Consider the following 20,204-nt stretch of genomic DNA (forward strand, 5'->3'; position numbering starts at 1 on the left):
AGCTGTTCGTTGACAAAGGGAGCGGGCTGCAGGGGTCCCCGGGAGGGGCTGGATGGGAGCGGGGTGCTGTAGGGTGCAGGGTCCTGGCCCAAGACCAGCCACCGTGGAGGAAAATGGCAAGAAACCCGGAGCCGTGGGTTCAGACAGGGTTTGAGACTCAGCCCGGCGCACCTGTGGGCTCGTGTTTTACACTGCCGTCATGCCGGGGTTTTCACATCCGTGTGAATTGCGCACGTGTGTGCCCTGCTGTGCTCGGCCACGGCAGCCGTTTGTGCAGGTTTGGAGGAAGAACGGCTTTGCTTTCCAACAGGGCTCCAAGGCCGCTGGTGCAGGGCCTGGGGCCGCCTCTCATCCCTGCCACAGTTCACTGCGTGTCCTTGGTCGTGCCGCTGTGCGGCCATGCCCGTGGGCTGGCCTCCCACACTGAACCCCAGCAGCCACAGCTGGGAACTGTGGTCCAGGTCCTGGCACGAGCCGAATCTTACTGCCCCCAGCTGGCCCAGGACCAGGGGGTGTTGGGGATGGCCCTGGGGCAATAGAGAAGGGCAGGGAGGGGAGCATGGGAACTTGGAGCAGAAGGGGCGTGGCCTTGGGGAAGTGGGTAGGGCCACTCGCAGCCTATCTGTGGCTATGGGGGCCAGGTCTTGCAGATGTTGGATGGTGGGCAGGGCTTGCAGCCAGGCCCCGCCCCTGGGCTGCAACATAAACTGTGGGCTGCAGGGGACCTGGGGTTTGCTCAATGCACCTCGTTACCACTGCATTGCCTGTTGCGCTGCCCACTACACCACACTGCCATTGCGTTTGCCTCCTCGTTGCCTATCGCACTGCCCACGGCACTGCCCCCTGCATTTCCCACTGTACTGCCATTGCATTTCTAGCTGCATTGCCCATTGCACTGCCCTGCAGCTCCAGGGTGCTGCACTGGGGCCCTGCCCCCCACAAGCCTGGACATAGTTTGCCCTTGGCTGGGACCCCCTGCATCCTACCCGGCGTCAGCGGGGCCCCACGCGTGTCCGGGACAGCCCAGGGGAGCTGACGGTTGCGGGGACGATGGCCTGGGAGCCAGAGGCAGGCAGGTGCCACAGAACTGCTCTGCTCCGACGTCTGGTGTCGCGTGAGGAGCGTGTGATCCTGTCCTGCTGCGCGGCTGCCTCGGCGGCGAGGATCGGTTACTGTCTCCTAGAGATGCGGGTCAGGTGTTGCCCCGGGACAGAAGCCGAGGGAATGGGAGCTGCCCGGGCAGGTGCAGGCTTTGCCAGGGCCGGGCGTGACTAACAACCCCGTGGCTTCGAGGAACGCAGGTTCATTATCGATCAGCGGCTGCATAATGTATTTTAAACATGCCCGTTGCCCGTGTTGGCACCTGCATGCATTGCAACTTGAATTATTCAGGGCCCTGCAGCACTGGAGGAAGAGCTGGACCCTCGGAGGACTGCTAGGCTGACTATTCATCCCTCTCGGATCCACCCAGAGCTTGTGGCCCTGTGCCCTCCCGGCTCTCCCGGCGGGGGCCTGTTGCTCCTTTGCAGCCTTGTTTATTCCCGGCTCGGCTGCTGTATTTAAAGCCAGCAATCCCGTCCCGGCTCAGCTCGCTTTGGCAGCCTCCCCACGCTCAGCTCTCCTAGGCTGGCCTTGGCAGGCGGCTCCCCCCTGACCCTCCGCACGAGGGGACCAGGGCTGTGCACGCTCGCTTCCAAATGAGGTCCGGGGACTCTGGTGATACTTGTCTCTCGTCACCAGTGATGCATCCTGGGGTTGCGCTGGCCCTTTCCGTGGCTTCGTCATGTCAGCGGCTCATGGCCCTGACTGTGCAGCTGAGCCATACCCGTGTGGCAATGATTCAAAGCGATAGTCTGCACCTCTGGGTTGCTGAATTGTTGGGCTCGGTGCTTGCAGCCACGGTGCTGCTCCGGCCTCCTCTCCAGCAGAGAAACTCCAAAATCCCATGGAGAGGGGGAGAGGCCGTGGGGGCAAGGCTCTCCAGCCAGGACCTTGCGGGGTTGGTGCAGCAGGAGCATTGGCACAGCCCAGCCCCAGCCCGGGCTGCAGCACCCAGCGCCTCTGTGGGGTGGGGGGTGGGGGGGGTGCTAAAAAAAATCCTGACCTGCAAAACAGCAGCGAGAAGGCAATCTCCTCCAGCTGCAAGTTTCCCTTCCCCTGGCTGGGGGGAGGGCAGAGCTGCCACCCCCCCAAATCCCCCTTCCCCAATGAACTGAGCCCCTCCCGAGCCTTGGTTTTAAGGGCAAGCTCATCTAAAGCACTGGAGGATGCAGGTCTGGTTGTCCAGCGTGGTCCGTGGCTCAGCTTGTGGCCCTGGGGTCAGCGTGTGCCCCTTGCTGTCATGCATGTGCAAGGGGGCTGGGAGCACTGGGATGGACGCTGGCCGGGCAGAGGATTTTCTTCATCCTGTCCTCCTCCCCAGCGCCCGGCCCTGAATCCCCCGTTGGAGTTTGTTGCGTGTACCCTGGCTCATGCAGGGTTGGAGGCCGAGAGACTTGTAGGGCATCTCCAGGGAGGTGGGAGCAAGCGGGGTCCTTCGCCCAAGCCCTTCGACCTGCCCCTGGAGTGAAACGGTCACCTTCGCGGGGCGAAAGCAGGATTTGGGGCTCTGCTCCGGGTGGGAATTGGGGCTGCTCGGCCCCGCGGTGTAATGAGCTGAACCGGCCTCGAGACGGCTGCTTTGGGGCTCTCTCCTCTGCCCGTGTTCGTGCAGCGCCGTGCACGCAGCCACCGGCCCTGCCTCCCATGGGGACGGGTGCCTCCACCCTGCATCTGGAAGGCCCCGGCGGGGTTGCCGGGCCTGCGGCGAGCAGCCTCTTGCACAGCCTGGAGCTGTTTTTAAACCAGACAAATGTTGGGGCTGAGCTCCCTTTTTTTAGCGCATTCCTGCGTCCAGGCCGGCGGCTCCAGGGGCGGGCGTGCGAGCTGGCCCGGGCCTGGGCCCGGGTACTCGCAGGCAGCCGGTCCGCCTGGCAGGCAGGGCTGGCGCGACGTGGCTCGCTGCGCGGCCTGGCTGGGGTGTGCATTGCTGGCGTGCCAGGCCCCAGCCCTTCCCTTCCCGTCCCGTCCCGTCCCGTCCCTTCCGGAGTTTGGGTGGCTCTGGCCGTGGGCGCCTCCCTCTGCATTCCTGCCGGCACGTGTCGTGTCGGGGGCAGAGCTGCGGCTGCCCGGAGATGCTGTCGCTGCGCCGTGGCCCTGTCGGGACCAGGGCGAGGAGTGGCCCCTGAGAGCGTCTGCGCAGGGGTAAGTGGCAGGGGAGGGGCCCCTGGATCCGCAGTGAAGCCAGGGGCTGTGCGTGGGTGCGAATGCCTTGTCCCGGCAGCACCCCCTGCCCCCGCGCTGCTGGCTATATCCCCATTTCACAGGCGGTGAAACTGAGGCACGTAGCGGAGAATCTGCGGGGCCCTTGGAGCATCTGGCTGGTTATTTCCCTGTTTCACAGATGGGGAAAACTGAGGCATGTGGTGGGGAATTTGTGGGCCTCTTGGAGCATCTGGCTGGTGATACGCCCCTTTTGCAGGTGGGGAAAACCAAAGCACGTAGTAGAGCATGTGCGGGTCCCTTATGCCTATTTCACAGCAGGGAAAACTGAGGCCCGTAGCAGCGAATCTGTGGAGCCCTTGGAGCATCTGGCTGGTTATTTCCCCATTTTACAGGTGAGGAAAACTGAGGCATATAGCAGAGACCTGTGGGGCCCTTGGAGTATCCGGTTGATGATATGCCCATTTCACAGGCAGGGAAAACTAAGGAATGTAGGAGGGAATCTATCAGTCCTTTGGCACACCTTGCTGGTGACGTGCCCATTTTACAGGCAGGAAAAGCTGAGGCACGTAGCAGGGACCTGTGGGGGTCGTTGGAGCATCTGGCTGGCTACATGCCCATTTCTCAGTTGGGGAAAAGTGAGGAATGTAGAGGGGAATCTGGGTCCCCCGGGGGTACCTGGCTGGCGATATGCCCATTTTACAAGTGGGTAAAACTGAGGCACGTAGCGGGGGCTCTGCATCTCGGCTGGGTGATTTAGAGGGGCCGGCTCCACGGCCGGGGGCTGCCCCCAGACCCCAGACTGGGATGCAGGGAGCAGGGGATGGGGACAAGGGGTCCCCTGTGCCGGGGCAGGGCACTGCTGAGCTGTCCGCAGCCCCCTCCCCGGGCCGGGCTGGGCCGGGCTCCCGCCTCCCTCTGGCCGCCGGGGCGGAGGCAGCTCCTTGCCGGCTGCAACTCGAGCCGCCTCCTCTGTCCTTCGTCCTCCTCCTCCTCGCCCGCTGCTCGGTGCAGCCAGGCCCGGAGCCGCCCGAGCGGGTCCCGCCGTCCCCGCATCACACCGGGCAGGTAGGAGCTGCCCCTGCCCCTGCCCTGCAGAAGGCGCCCATGTCGGGGTGCTGCGATGGGCAGGGAGGGGCCTAGCCCTAGCCCGGCTCTGTCCAGCCCCCGGGGTGGGGAAGGATGCTGGGCCCCATCCAGCCGGGCACCCAGGGAGGCTTCCCCCCTGGGTGGGGTGGGGTGGGGTGAGGGAAGGGCAGCTGCCCCCCTGCATTAGCCAGGGCCAGCCCCAAATGCAGACCCCCTTCCTCAGCCCCCTCTCCCAGCCCCGGGAGCCGGGTGGGCATCGCTCCGCGGCAGCCAGGCCAGCTCTGGGGTCAGCAGCTGCGCAGTCCGCGCCCCGGGGCGCTATTTCGGGGAATGGCCCTGCCCGGGATTAGTCAGCCCAGTTATGTGATCGGGGTTAAAAATAGCCCGGAGCCCTGCCCCGAGGCTGGCCGGCTTCACGTGGGGGGATGGGACCAGAGCGCCTGTCTAGATCTGCCGGGGCTGAGCAAGGGTCCCCGAGGCGCGTCCTGCCCGCTGCCCTGAGGTGGCAGAGCCCGGCCCCAGCCCCAGCTGCCGCAGCACGCGGTGGGACTCCCGGGGCAGCAGCCTGCCCCCCGGTTCTGTCCAAAACTCCCGCGTAACCGCCATGACTTTAAACGCCCGATGGGACTATCCATCCAAACACGTGGTCCAGGAAGTGAAGGGTTAATATTGTTACGCAGCCCATTCCCTATTGGAGTCTAGCTCCAGCTGGTTCTTCCTTACTGGGGCTACTGGGAGGGGGAGAGTTCAAGGGCAGGGGAAGCAGCTGCTTGCTCAGCCCAGCTCGAAAGGCCGATGTGGGCTGCGGGTCTGGGTGCGAGTTCTCTCCTGTTGTGCACCCCGTGGATTCGTGGCCACAAAGAGCGTGGCCCTGCAGCCTCTGCCTGCGTCTGGGCTGGTCCCTGGCCTTGCTGCCGAGGGGGGTCGGGGGCTCCGGCGGTCTCTGCTTGGCTTGTGTGGAAAACCGCCGGGAGCGGTGACGATGCTGGCCGCGCCGTGGAGGGCTCTGGAAGCTGGCAGGCTCGTGGCTGCTCCTGGCTGGGCTCTGTGCACCCGCCTGGGCGAGGGGCCGATGCTGCTGGTGCAAGCTCTGGGGAATGGGAAGCCGGGGCCTTCCCAGTCCCCCACCTCCTGTGTGTGCTCATGTGTGCGTGCATCCGTGCACCCCACCGGCAACAGCGTGTCCACGGAGGATGCTGGCCCTGCCTGGCCAGGTGCACGGCTGCCGCAGTGCTCCACGCTGGCTCCGTGCTGCTCGGCACCTCCTTGAGTGGTGGAGCCTGCTGGAGGTTTACCTGCCGGAGAGCCCGTTCACCGCCGGCGGGTCTGGCTGAGACCTCGTTGGCGAGCTCGGTGTGGCCTGTTGGAGAGGCAGCGGTTATAAGAGTGCTTAGCCGTGGAAAGGCGTGCTGTTTGGGGAGGTTTTGGGGGGTGAGCTCCATGACCGGGAGCTGGCACGGAGCAAATGCAGGGCCGAAACGAGTGCGGTTGTTCCCCAGGCAGACACGATTCTTTGGGTCAATCTGATATCTTTTATTAACCAGGTCAGAGTTGGAAAAAATTATTTTTGCAAGCTTTTGGGCAGGCTCTGCATCGCTGCGGTCATGGCTGGGCAGCTGTGTCCAGAGCTCTGCTCCGGCTGGGCACGCGTGGGGCCGGGCCTGTTGGTCATGCCGGGACGATGACCCTAGGCCCCCGGGATTTCCAAGCCCCGTCGCGGGCTGGAGGGAAGCTGCGAAGGACACGGCAAGTCATTGCTTGCAGCAGCAGATGATAAAGCAGGCGTGGGGGTGCAGGTCTTGGGCTACCCACCTCTCTGCAACAGCCTTTCCTGGATCCGAACACTGCTGTCATGTCTCCTCTCCATGTCCGAGGGCAGCACCTTCGAGGCATCCTTCAAAGAGGCAGGAGCTTTTGTGGGCAAACTGATGAAGCAGCATTTCATTAGCCTGGGATGAAACGGGTTGTTGCTTGGGAAGGCTCCTGCCCTTCTGAATCAGTTAGTCTCCGAGGTGCCACCCTGCCCTACTTTTTGCCCCGGTTCCAGGCTTGCTGCTATTTGCTCGCTGGACGCCCTCATATTCGCCCAGGTCTCGGTGCCCAAAATGGGATGGTGTCTTGCAGCCGAGGCCTGGCCGGCGGGGGCCGTGCAAGGATTTGTCCGCATGCCTTTTGCGTGACGCCAGCTTGTCCCTCCCGGCCTGGCACCGGCTCTGTTTGCAGCAGCGTGGTGTTGACTCATGTTCTGTGTGTGATCCCCCTAATCCCTGATCTTCCCTCGGAGGCTCGGGTGCTGCTGCAGCCCGGGCTGGGGATGGGGCTGGGCTGTGCCAATGCTCCTGCTGGCACCAACCCCGCAGGGTCCTGGCTGGAGGGTCTTGCCTCTGTGCTCGGGGTCAGACGGATGCTGCATTGGGGTCAGGAAAGGATTTGCCCCCTGCTCAGACCGGTCTGGACCGGGGGGGTTTGCCTTCCTCTGCCGCAGCCCCTGTCTGGGCTCTGGCTGCTGTGGTCCCCCTGCTTCGCCTGTGGCAGGTTCGGGTGTGATGTCTGGGGCTGTGTCAGGGTTGACAGTCATTTCGTATGATGGTACGGGCTGGTTTGGACGGGGCGGATCCTGCCTCGGGCAGGGGTTGGACCAGACGTGACCTCTGGAGCTCCCTGCCAGCCTGTGGCTCTGGGATCCTATATTTCCTCTGCCGACCCGCTAGCTCACTGGCTGCACCCCCAAAGTGCCACGTGTGTATTTCAGACCAGTCGCCCCGTGTCGAGATCCTTTGAAAGCTCGGTCCTAAGCCCCCTCTTCCCCCCAGAGCAGTAGCCCCATCTGCTAATTTAATGAGTCCTCTTTATTCTGTCGTCCAAGTTAATTAATGAGGATACTGAACAGCTCCCGACGCAAGGCAGGACCCTGGCACCCCACGCGGTGCAGTCTTCTGGTCTAACGAGGAGCCCCAGACTCCTTCCCTTTGAAGGCGGTGTTGCAACCGGGTGTCCATCCGCCGGCGGTTTTGTACATCCACAGCCCGCGCGATCAGCTAGGCCACGTCTCCCCGCTTGCTGATGAGGACAACATCTGGGACCGTGTCAGCAGCTTTCCCAGCGTCCCGCTCCATCCTGTTCGCTGCTTCTCCCCGGCCCCCGAGGCCTGTTACCCTGCTGCAGCCGGGAATTAGGTGGGGCAGACTTGCCTGCCCTTTAGCAACCCGTGTCGCTGCTTTGCTTAATGCCGTGTTATTGCCGAGGTGCCTACAACAAGCTTGTGCTGCACCTGCCCACATGGTAAGGAGCTCAGACGGGCGATACTAATCCCTCGTTCTCGTGAGCGTCGCATTCACTCCCACGCAGTGGAGCAATAGGAGACGCACAGGAATGCACACGTCATCTCTGAAATTAGATTGTAACCCTTCAATTAGAGACCAGACCGGCACTGAGGGGCTGCCCTGCCCTGCCCTGCCCTGCCCTACGTGCTGCCCAGCTTCACCGAACCACCTCTGTGCTTACGTTAGCAGAGCTAGCGCTCGGTGCGTTTCCACCTGCGGAGGTGAGCCTGGAGTGTGTCCCCGTGGGGGTGACGGGGGGCAAGAGGCTGGAGATAACCCAGCAGTGTGCCCTTGGTGCCAAGAAGGCGACCGGCGTCCTGGGCTGCACTGGTAGGAGCGTTGCCACAGATGGAGGGCAGTGATTCCTCCCTGCTATTCAGCACTGGGGAGGCCACATCTGGAGTCTGGTGTCCAGCTGTGGACCCCCACTACAGAAAGGATGTGGACACGCTGGAGAGAGCCCAGCGGAGGGCAATGAAAATGGTTGTGGGCTGGGGGACAAGACTGGTAAGGCAAGGCTGATGGAAATGGGTTGATTGAGTCTGCAGAAGAGAAGACCGAGGGAGGATTTGACAGCGGCCTTCACCTCCCTGCAGGGGGGCTGCAAAGAGGATGGAGCTGGGCTGGTCTCAGTGGGGGCAGATACAGGACAAGGAGCAATGGGCTCAAGCTGCAGCAAGGGGAGTTGAGGTTGGGTATTAGGGAAAACTGTCTCACGAGGAGGGTAGTAAAATAGTGGACCAGGCTCCCCAGAGAGGTGGTGGACTTTCCATCCTTGGCAATTTTTAGGACCTGGGTAGACAAAGCCCTGGCTGGGACGATGCAGGTGGGGCTGGTCCTGCTTGGAGCAGGGGTTGGATAGATGTGACCTGAGCTCTCTTCCACCCTCCTGGTCTGTGATTCAGTGGACACGCATGCAGCGTCGGGCTGAGCCTGAGCGCGGGGGCAAGACCCTCTAGCCAGGACCCTCCAGCTTTGATCACAGCAGGAGCGTTGGCACGGCCCAGTCCCCGTCCCCAGCCTGGGCTGCAGCAGCACCCAGAACTGTTGAGAGAGGTGGAAAGAAGCTCAGCTCATTCTGGCCCTCATTGCGTGGCAGCTAATGGTGTCGGGAGGGGTGTGTAGGTTGAACCTCACTCTCCCCAGTTAATTTCTACCCCGCTGCGACTCCCTGCTATCCCTAAGTGCTTTGCAGGCATCACTCGATGTACACGCTCTGCAGAGGCTGCTTCCCCAGTACCTCGGCGTAGCTGCGTCTGGGTGGAGGCTGGAGCAGCAGCATTGCACAGCCGTGCTGAGCGGTAAATGAAGCAGACCGTGTCCCACCGGGGAAGCCTCCTGCAGCTGCCAGCCATCATAATGCTCTTTGCTTTCCATGAGCCCGGTGCCGGGTATAACCTTCTTGCGGAGTCTAGAAAGGGCCTGTGCCTAGGTGCACGGTGCAGGCCGGTGGGGGATGCTCCACGCCGAGTCTGGCAGACCTGGCACGCTCAGGGATGTCAGAGGAGCCAAGAGGAGGGCATGTGCCTGCTCCCCCAAGCCTTGGGGCTTACCTCCCCTCCCAGAGAATAAGGCTTTCCCTCGTCTGTGTCCTGGAACGAGAGGGTCTGCAGTGTCCCCCACTTGCGATCCCCTGGGCTGTGGCGTGCACTGGGTCAAGCAAGGGCATCTCCTCATCCCTGGGCTGTTCTCTTGCTTGCCTTGTCACCCCTCATCCACCTCAGTCTCCACGACCTGCAGTTCGCACGCAATGCAGGCTTTCCTCGCCAGCAGCCATGCTCTGCAGCGGGAGGGGATGTCACTTCGGTGCATGTCCCGGGCACCGCAGGCAGGCCCCCCGCCCCGTGCCATAAGGGCTGCACGTGTGCAAGGCGCTGCGGGTGCAGGCAGGAGCTGTCTCGAGCTGTCATCTGCCAAGATGAAACCCCCTCCCCGATTCCTGGGTCCTGCCACAGGGGTGACCGAGCGGAGCAGGGATTCCCAACAAGCAGGGTGTCGTGAGGTCCTTCCAGGGGTGCTGCAGGGTGTCTCGCCGTGCAAGCATGGTTAGGTGTGCAAACAGGCTTTGCCAGATAAACCCAGAGATGGCAAGCAGGAATGCAGAGTTGTAAAACCGCTCTCCCTCGCTGGGGCTCGCTGAGTGGTTTGCAGCAAGAATCGCTCTAGGAGTTTTCTGTAGTCGGGCCGTGAGTGAAAACGAAGAGCTGGCATAGTCCGAGGGTGCCTCGGGTCGGAAAAGGTTGAGCGTCGCCGAACGAGGGTGTGCAGCTCTGTGTCACCTTTCATCCTTGCTCTGCCGGGTGGAACGGTACGTGGTACGTGGTCTGCCACTGTTCACGGCTCACTTTGCCCCTGTTCTAGGTACATAGGGTAGCGCCCATTGGTTTCGGGCTCTCTGCAAACTCAGGCAGCAGCTGCTGCATCGGTTAGCCTCAGGCCACTGCGCCATTCGGTGTTTTCTTTGCCGGTGTCATGGGTGGAGATGGAGTTTGTCTGATAAATTGCTCTCTGATCTTGCAATTTGGACGCCACCTCGTTGCTGCTACTGCCTCTCCCGGGGGTCCAACTCCACTTCTGAGAAAGGCCATGCGGCTTGGGATTGGGGGCACGGGTTACTTTCCTCTGTAGCAGGGGGCACAGCCTCCTCTCGTTGTCTGGAGCATCCCTGAACCCCCTTTGCCACAGCAGGATGTTGGTGGCCGCAGCCCCCTGCTTTCCTGGGGGCAGGGTTGGGTGCGATGCCAGGGGCTGTCAGGCTCAGTGTAGTTTTGCTCAGAGGTTGAGCAACGGGTTCGTCTGGGCTGGTTTGGATCCATCCTCAGGCTGGGGTTGGACCCGATGTGACCTCTGCAGCTCCCTGCCAGCCCCACTTCTCTGCATGTGCACCTGTGTGGCAAGGGCCTGTGTTCGAGTCCTGCCCCAGGCAGGATGTTGGATGAGCTGCTTCATGCGAGGCCTCAGCCCTGCCACGTGCGGACACCAGCCTCCCTCGGGGTGGGGGTCAGAAGCGGGGCGCTCCTGGGCGCAACATCCCCCGGACTGGAGAGTCCCGAGACAGGTTTGGATGTGCTGGTTTGCCCTGGTGACAGCGCTGGCGTTGCCCAGCCCTGCAGGGAGCTGACATCGGGGGGTTCATGGTGCAAGGAGACGGCAATGCTGGGGCCATGCCGATGCCATTGTCGGGGTCTCCTGTGCAAGCCTGGTACATCCTGAGCCCGTGCAGAGAAGGGCAGTGGTATAACCAGGGGTTCCCAGCTCCAGAGCCTGTTTGGGGAGCTGACACGAGAGCGGGAACACCTCGCAGACTCGGGGGTCAAGGGGGGAGCCTGGCAAGGCCCAGGGGTCCCCGCCACAAGGGACGGAGCGGAGATCCACGCCGGCCTGCTCCAAAACACAGCGCTGCTGACTCATCTCCCCGGGCCCTGGGGACTGGGCCGAGGCCAGCGCGGAGAGGGTCAGCCCTGCCAGCTCCGTCACGTGGCCGCCAGCTGAGTGCTCCCAGCCCGGGAGACGGAGCTGCCCGTGGCTAGGCTGCTCCCCGCGTGCACGGGGCCCCGGGGGCGCCCCAGGCAGGCAGATGTGCCCAGCTGTGCGCACTGCTGCAGCACGAGGCTGGGAGCTTGCTCTGGAGGGGTCTGAGCCTTCCTGGGGGCAGAGCTGGGGGTGCAGGTGCAGCCACCCTCCCTGATGGGGCAGGACGTCTGCTTGGCACGAGCCCCGCTGGCCTGGGCCTGGTGGAGCGGAGGGGTCGAGAGCAGCCCCCAAAATGGGGTGTCCACCTCTCTCCAAGATGTGGGGCCAGGTGGGACGGGCAGGATTTGGGGAGCAGGGATGGGCGAAGCAGCCGAGCAGAGGGATCCCGGCCGGGTGAGCTCTCCAGGTCAGAGGGTGCTTGTCCCATGCTTGGCTGGTCGCCCCCCCACATTTCTATGCTTGAAGCCTCCCCCAGAGGTGCTGGGGATGGGGATGGGGCTGGGCTGTGCCAATGCTCCTGCTGGCACCGACCCCGCAGGGTCCTGGCCGGAGGGTCTTGCCCCTGCGCTCAGGGTCAGACTGATGCTGCATTGGGGCAGGAAGGGATTTTGGTTTGAACTGTGGGGAGGGGGGTGGGATTCGCTTTCCTCTGCCCGGGGTCTCTCTATTAACGCCCTTTGCAGGAGCAGGACGTTGGTGGCCGCGGCCCCCCCTGCTTTCCCTGCGGCCGGGTCGGGGGTGATGCCTGGCACCGTGTCCTAGTTCGTGGCAGCTAGACGAAGAGATTAGGAGATGGATGTGTCTGAGCTGGTTTGCACAGGGCTGATCCTGCCTCGGGCAGGGCTTGGACTGGATGTGACCCCTGCAGCTCCCTGCCAGCCCCACGTTTCCATACGAGTGTAGGTGTGAACGGGTTAAAGCCCGGGACCGGGGCTGGGCGGCAGCCAGCGGCAGGGCTGGCAGGGCCCCGGGGGCAGGCAGGGCACTGGCATAGTTTCCACTGGGCTCGGCCCTGGGAACGGGTCTCCTGGGAAACAAACGCTGCTTGTTCTGTGCTGCGCTGCGCCGTGCCGCGCCGACGGGGTCGGGGCCCCTCTCGCGGGGTCGGGCTGGCCCCGTGAATGCCAGGGGGCTGTGGGGCAAGGGTGGGCATCGCTGAGGCTCTGATGCTGTCCCGTGGCTGCATCTCAGCTGGTGCAGACCACCCCCCTTATACTCCTGGAGAAGGGTAAGGTCCAAGCCTGACCCCACAATGTGGGGGTGTCCTGTGCAGCTCATGCCTCCGTGCGGGACAGGACGCTGGCCCGTGGACTTGAGAGCCTGGCTTCCAGCAGGGCTCCTGGGGCTGGCCGTGGGGCGATGCATCACCTTCCTCCGCTGCATCACCCCAGAGCTGGATGCATGCTGACAGGGTTGCGGGGAAGCTGCTGCAGGAGCAATATGGGGTGCAAAGGGGGGCTGCTTCGGGAGCTTTCCCCGCCTCTCCCCTTGGTCCTGCCCTGTGGGTTGGCCTGGCCTGGCTGGGGAATCTGGAGCGGGAGCATCATCTGGAGGGTGAAACCCCGGACCTGAAGCCAGCCCTCTCTGCCCCTTCCCCTCCCACCGGTCCCGGGGGGCCGAGCGGAGCGTGGGGCTGTGGGCAGGCCGGCTGCCTCGCACGGCACAACGTCACCGCAGCCACCGCCGCAGCAGGGCCGCCTGCTCTGCGCAGCCCCTCTGCATTGCCAGGGATGCAGCCGTAGCACAGGCAGGGAGGACCAGGGACGGGGAGAAACCCGCTGTCTTCGGGGTCCCGGGAGGCTCCAGGGAAGGTGAGGTGGGGACGGGCCTGTGGGGTGCATGGGCAGCCGGGTCCGGGGGGGACGGGGGCTGTTTGCTGGGGTGATGACAGCTGTGTGCTGCATCCCTCCAGGTCCAGGCTTGCTTTCCCCCACCCCGGGAAACTGCAATAGCTGTCAGTGCTGGCGCTGCTCGGGGTCAGCCCCCCGGGCTGGGGGGCAGCTCTGCAGAGGCCTGGTGCGGGGGCAAGCACACTGCCCTCCATTGTCTGCCATGACAGCCTCTGGTTTCGGGTGGGGGGGGCTGCAGCTCAGCTGGGATCCGACTGCCAGGCAGCGCTGCCACGAAAAGCCCAGAAACAAAGGCGTCGGGGAGGGGAGAGGGGGCTGCTGTCTGTCTGCTGCTGGGGGGTGGGGGGCTCGGGGGGCTCTTGTGCACGCTGCATGCAGTCGCTGGCGTGCAACACGGCAGCTCGGTGCGAGCAGGCGGGGATCCTTTGTGCTGCCCAGGGTGTGTCTGAGATGGCTGCAGGCATCCCTGCTCCGGAGGGGAGGTGAGGTAGGCTGGTTCCCAGGGGCAGGGCTGGGGGTTGGGGCCAAGCTTGTGCTGAAATCCTTCCCACCCCCTTTTCATGCCCCCCCACCGCACCCTTTGCTGCAAGAGAGAGACACGGGCGGCTTCTTTCTGTCACGGCAAAGGGAGACAAAGGGAAGAAAGCTCTGCTGTTTGGCAGGGGGAGATGGGGGCTGGGAGGAGGATGCTGTGTCTCGAGGGGCTGCAAGGGACCCGGGAGCCGCTGGCTTTTCACCTGCACCAGGTGCTGGGGGGCGGCAGGGAGGGCCCAGGTCCTGCTCCGGCTCCACACCGCAGGGAGAGGGGCTGCGGAGCAGGTGCACGGCAGGGGCCGGGGGACCCGCGGGGACAGTGGGCAGGGGGATTTTTGTCGGGGTGACCTGGGCTGGGCCAGTCCTTGCAGGCCTCTTCTGTAGCCGCTGGCCGGAGGATCCATTTTAACTCGGCAAGCGTTCAGCTGGGCTCCCCTCCCTCCCTCCCTCCCTCCCTCCCAGGTCTCCAGGCTGGGGAGCAAAACACCCCCGGCGCCCTTCTGCTTCAGGCTGGGCGAGCGTGCACCTGTGTAGGAGGTGCAGAGCTCTGCCAAGGCAGGACAGGGTCCCTCTGGAGCTGGCCGCTCCCTGCCAGCCTAAACCGGGGCTGCATCGGGGTCCCTCGTAGCTGGCTTCACCCCCTTGGCAGGACAGGACATGCCAGGAGGCACCGAGACACCGTCCTGGCCCCTGAGATGTTTGCAACAAGCTGCAGCAGAAGCTGCAGAGGATTTAGCCCCAGCTGGGTACCGAGGGCCCTGCCCAGGCCCTGCAGGAGGGCACCTGGAGGCTGCCCCGAGGGATGATGCTTGCATGGGGGCTGGGACGGCCATGCAGGAATTGCAGCTGGCCTGGAGCCTGCACGTGCATCCCGCTATGGTGACGTGGGGTGCGTGGTGCTGTAGTGGGGGATGCAAGACAAAGCCTCCGCCCCATGGATTGTAGGAGAGGAGGAGGAAGGAGAGGAAGGTGCTTCTTGGGACCGTCAGGCCTGAACCGCCTCCACCCCCATTGCAGACAAATCGCTCTAATCCTTCCACAAGCTGGTCCAGCTCCATCTCAATGAGGGGGTTTTGCCCCAGCTGCTGTGGGGACCCTTTGGCCTCCCACTGCCATCCATTCCTGGCCACCCTGTTCCCATCGGGCTGGTGTCAACAGCGTCCCTGAGCTACGCTCGTCCTTCTCCCTCGGGGGTGTGCACCCCCAGGGCATTTGCAGTGAGTGAGCAAACGTTCCCCAGGTTTGGTTGGGATCATCTCCTCCTTGTCCCGTCCCATCTCCCCCATCTTGGCAGCCTGCGTCTGCCTCCTTCCAGTCTGAACGAGCCTGTCTCGGAGGCGGGGGACCAGGCGGAGGTCTCACCAGGGCCTTAACGCTCTCCTATCCCTTCTGGTAATGGGAGGCTTGCAGTCCCGCTAGGGTCGGCTGGTAGCCCCAGCCTTCCTGCTCCTCTGTTGCTTCTCCGCTTGGAGGAAATAGCTGGTGCTGGTGCCTTTCCCCCGTCCCTGTCCCCCCAGGCCTCTGCACGCTGTCCTGAGGGGGGTCCTGAGCTGCCTCCTGCTTTGTGCGTGCAGAAGGGAAATGGGAAGTGAAGTGGGTGCCAACCAAGACTGCTGGACACCTCCTGTCAAGCTGCTGGGTGTCCCGTGACACAGCCCATGCTCTTCCCTGCGTCGTTCTTGTGCATACCGTCTCCTCCAGTGCATGCGTGCATCCACGTGTGCGTGGACTCCATGTCATGTCGGACCTCTCTGGACTTCACATCTCCAAGGTGGTTGCCCGCAGCTGGATTCACAGCCCTGGCCTCCAAGCCTTGCCTGGTCCCGTCCAGCCCTGTTCTCCACGCTGCTCCCCCACTTTCTGCGATCCACCCGGCCTCTGCCCCACGGGCAGCGTCCCACAAATTGAGACCACATTTTCATTGCGTGCTTTGGGCCACACCTAGACTAGCTTTGATTTCCAACCCACCCCTACTGCAGCCTGACTTCATGCCTCCTCTGCTCATCCTCTTGTAATTATACGGCTGGAGAACTTAATTATTTGTTGTTTATTTCCTTAGCAAGAGTCCAGCCTGGGCAGGAGGCAGGGCAGGGCGGCACCTTGGAGGCTAACTGGTTCAGAGAAGCACGAGGTTTTGTAGGCAGCACCCGGCTTTGTTGTACCGCTTGGGGTTTTGCCCATCTCCCTTTTATCCCTGCACTCTCTAACCTCCGAGATGAAGCTTTCTCTGCTTCTCCATTCCTCATCGGCTCTCCGCTTGTTCTTAATAACCTTTTGGCAGCGATTGTTGCTCCAGTCGGGTCTGGAGCCCTTCCCTGCTCCTTGCTTCCAGACAGCTTTGGCACATGCAGTGTATATCCCAAGCCTCTCCAAGAGGTCACCTGTGAACTCTTTTGTCTGGTTGACTTGGCCAACTAGTTCCCTTTTAACATCACGTACTTGGTTGCAAGCCTCCTTGTTCTTCCCACCCTTGAATTCAACCCGAACTCATGCGTGCTCAGCCGATCCAAGCTTATTCTCTGTGGCCATCCCTTCCGCAACGCTCTCACCGCCGGCCAAAGCATCCCTTCTTGGCTCCATGTCTGGCTGGGAAGAGCTGGGCCCTGTTGGTATCCGGGGAGGTCGTCTCCTGTAACGACCTTGCTCTTGGTTATTGGAATTTCTTTCTGTGTCAGCGTCGCGGAGGCCTCTGTCCTGATCTGACTCCGCACTTCCCCTTCCCCGAGATGATGGTAACCCAGGCACATCCGGCCCCGCGCCTGCTCTCCCTTTGCATTTCTTTGCAGTTTCTTGCATTGTTTCCGGGGCTGCATTGCTGCCTCTGTCATTTCTCATCCCCGGGGAGTGCCCTCCCTCTCCGATCCAGTCTGACGGCTCCTCCACCATGTTTCTGCTGCCTCCGATGCCCAGTCTCACCTCCTGAACTGGTGGGCTGCGCTCCTCTGCCGGGCGCCCTGGCTCCTCGCACTAGGGCGCTGCTATTTCAGCTAGGTTTGCTAGCAGCCTGCACATGGGCCTTTCATGGATGGTATCCCCTCCCTGGCTGCAGCTCTCATCAAATCAGGGCTTGTTTTCCCCTTGCTATCCATCGATCCCCGAGTGATCTGTCTCTACAGCATCTGATGCAAGCAACCCTCTGCTCACAAAAGCTTGTGCTATCCATCTCTAAGTGATTTAGTTTGGAAGGTGCAAATCCACTGTGCCCTCTGCCTGACTGACATGGCATCCATCTGCTACCTTCCCTCCCGCTGTCTTTTCATCGCCAGCACTTCGATTCCTCTTCATGTGTGTGCAAACCTGGTCATGCAGCTTTAATGACTCCTGGGCATGGAGGTCATGCAGCATTAATGACTCGCATTGGAGGAGTCTTTCTTCCATGCTTTCCTTGCACCGGTCTTTGAGGCATCTTTGTTATCTTGTCATGCCTTCTCCTCATCGTCTCAATCAGAGCAGCGCCCACGTGCAGCGGTGGGGGGTAAAGACAGCAATACGCGGTGCGTGGGGGATGTTACCCTTTGGGGGAATTAGCTTTCGCTGGTGAGGACAGTCGGCCGCTCTTCACTGTGGAGCAGGGATGGCTGCAGGGTTAGGGTGAGAGATGCACCCCCTGCTCGTGCCAGCATCTCCCAGAAGACTCAATCCCCTCCTAATTTCACTGGCCAAACTGCATCCCACCACGAAGCATCTCAGAGGAATTTGGAGGAAGTTGGACACGATGTTTCTAGACTACGGCCAAAGTGGCCCTGGGCTCTTCTCCACACTGGAAACACCAAGTGCCTGCAGGTCTCTGGCTTTGCAGTGCTAGGTTTCTTGATTAGCAGCTTATGCAGCCCTGGCACCCGAACCCTAACCCTAACCTTTATCTCCCCCTGTTTACAGAAGAGTCAACAGAGATTGAGTGAGTTGCCCAAGGTCACGTAGAGAGTCAGTGACAGAGCCAGGAGAGGACCCGGGTGTCCTGAGTCCCGGCTGTGCCCTCACTGCAACCCATCCCTGCTCTAGTTGGCTCCACGGCAAGTAATAGCAACGTGCCGGTGGCCTTGCACCCTGCAGCCGGAGGTGCCAGCCTGGGGCAGAGCACGGGTGAGGCCGAGAGGCTGTGGGTGGGGGAGAGGATGTACTGGTTAATCCTGGTGAACTGCAGCATCTAGCCACATCAAAAAGCTTGGGCTGGGCAGGGAGTAGAGTTCGCCGTGCTGCAGCCAGCCCTGGCTGGGATCGGGGCCGTGCATCGCTTGTGATCCTGTAGCAAGGTGATTGCTTATGTGCCTTCTCCATCTCTGAGTCCATAATTTTCCCTGGGAACTGCCCTACGACCTTGCTATCTGCAGCCGTGAGTGACCGGCTCCCCGTTGCGATGTTCCCCTGGGCCCCGATGTGCAGCCCTGACCCTGCGGGCTGGAAGATCCACCCACCCTCCCCATTGCACGGGGACCCATGCACGCCTCTCCTGCTAGCACACGTGGGGCATACCGGGTATGCCGATGCCAGATCCAACTGCACCAGGGCAGGGATTATAAGTTTGCATGAAGGCCCCAGCTCCACTGTGATCGGCGCTTCGAAGGCGACGTGGTGGAGCCTGGTAGGAAGTCTCTGCCCCTCCCGCATTCGTGGCATCTGCTTCTGGAAAAACCCGGTCCAGAGCTGTTGCACGAGCTGCTCTTGCCCATCGCAACTCTGTCCTCTCTTTCCCATCTGCATTGCACAAAATGCTGGGGCCGCGGGTGGGGTGGATCCTCGGTGCAGATTCCCAACCCTTTCCAGGAATGGAGGAAGCAAGGTCCTGAGCTCAGAGGTTAGACAGGCCTGTCAGGTACTGGGTGATTATCACCCCCGGGCCAGGGTAGGATGTCTCCCCTGAGAATATCTTCCAGGGCCTGGCCTAGTGTATGCGTGCCCCATCCTGGGGACAGTCCCCGTGGGCTTCCTCCACATTTGCCTGCTTGCATAAGTGCCATCTTCATCCACGGGCCGTGGCAGACTCATGTGTGCACCATCAGCACAGCATCCCCCCCCATGCAGGGCCAGGTCTGCGGGGTGCATTGCTGTGGTTGTGCCCCTCTTTAATACCTGCTCTAGCCAAACTTTAAGACCATCTCCCTAGGAGGGGCAGTGGCGTTTCTATTCAGGCGGTGCTGAGGGCTTCCCTTGACTTCACGGCTCATTGTCATCCCCATGATTCCTGCTAATCTCTCTCCCCCTGCAGGTGTTAACGACTCTCTCTCCTTTTTCCATGGTCTTGATTTTCCGCTGTTCAAACTAGTCTTTTCTTCTGCCGTTGTGCTGTCTGTCAGCGATTCCTGAGCGGTCTCTTTTCCATTTCACAGCCCTGCAGACTGCTTTGAGCTGTAGCTAAAAACCCTTAACTCAGGGGCGGTCATACAAACTCAGGTGCATGAGTGAATATTAAAATGAGTTAATAAAATGACTGACAGTGAAATATGGGAGACATTGTCAAGAAGGCTATTTTTTTTTCTTTTGTTTTGCTAATGTGAATAAGAGAAGTACATTTAATGATAATAACAAGACTATTGAAACAATTCTTATTTGACTATTTTTTGCTTGATGGTGTTTTAAAAATGTAATATATAACTAGCAAATGTGTGTGCATTCCAGTGCAGTTATATTTGCTTTTGCTCTGCTAATCAACGGAAAGAGGTAGTGCCAGGCCCCGAGTGTGTTGGCAAAGCTTGTAGTTTCTCTTTCACTAGAGAAAAATGTGTTGTGTCCCACGGTGATACAGCACACGGTCTGCACGCCCCTTTTTGAAATCCTAGAGCCGCCCATGCCCCTGCTTTTATCTAACCCCTTGCAGACGATCCTCGTTCAGCTCCTGGGCACGGTGCTGGAAGACCTGGGGAGCGCGGCCGTGACCTGGTTCCTTCTGCACGGACCGGCGTGGGCAGCCGGCTTCCCCGTGGGGCCCGTCTTGTCCCCCAGCGCTGCTCTTCGTATCCTCCTGTTTCCCAAAATGCGTTCCCACCATTTAGGAGGATGCTGTTTCCTTCAGCCCCCCTCAAAACTGACAGCTGTTGCTTATAACTCCCACCCTCCTGGTCTCCCCTGGCCTCATGCTCTCCCCTCTCTCTGCCTGTCTGCGTCCATCCGGTCTGTTGTTGCCATCTACCTGGATTCTGGTTTTTGCTGGGGGGTGCACGTGCAGCACCTTGCACTGTGGGCCTGATTTCTGGGTTTTTAGGCTCGACTGCAACACGACAATGCAAGCACGGGCAGGGGGTCTGCCCGGGGTCTGGGCTAGACCTGATGAGCTGCAGGGAGGAGATGGGGGGAGCACGGAGGGCGCTGGCGTGTGGTCACAGGGCCGCTCCTGTTTCAGGGGCACGTGACACTAACACTTGCTAATCGACTTGTTTCTGTCCCCACGGGGCCTGGACAGAAATGATTAGGGGCCTGGGAGGCACGATTGATAAGGCAAGGCAGAAAAGTAGGGTCTGTTAGTCTGGAGAAGAGACGACGGAGCGGGGATGTGATCACAGTCTGCAAATCCCTGAAGGGCGATGATAGAGGCTGGAGACAGCCTTTTCTCTGCGGCTGTAGGGGACAGGATTTGAATCAATGGGTTCAAGCTGCAGCAGGGGAAACTGAGGCTGGAGATGAGGAGGAACGTCCCGGCTCTGAGGTGGGTCCAGCATTGGAGAAGTTGCGGGATCTC

The 20,204-nt window shown here is 61.5% G+C and overlaps 1 protein-coding gene across 6 annotated transcripts in view; it reads left to right on the plus strand.

The window, feature by feature from the left end:
* The first annotated feature begins 3,127 nt into the window (after positions 1–3,127).
* Positions 3,128–20,204, plus strand: part of RUSC2 (RUN and SH3 domain containing 2) — a 38,628-nt gene continuing 21,551 nt past the window's right edge. For 2 of the 6 annotated variants that reach the window (XM_059725359.1, XM_059725363.1), the window contains exon 1: positions 3,128–3,243. The gene's annotated coding sequence lies outside the window, so the exon portion shown is untranslated. Of the gene's footprint in view, positions 3,244–4,203; positions 4,330–12,656; positions 12,959–13,386; positions 13,480–20,204 lie in introns of those variants that run through there. The other 4 variants (XM_059725364.1, XM_059725361.1, XM_059725360.1 and 1 more) reach the window with 4 other exon arrangements.

Source organism: Alligator mississippiensis, chromosome 3, assembly GCF_030867095.1.
Source record: "Alligator mississippiensis isolate rAllMis1 chromosome 3, rAllMis1, whole genome shotgun sequence".
NCBI lineage: Eukaryota > Metazoa > Chordata > Crocodylia > Alligatoridae > Alligator > Alligator mississippiensis.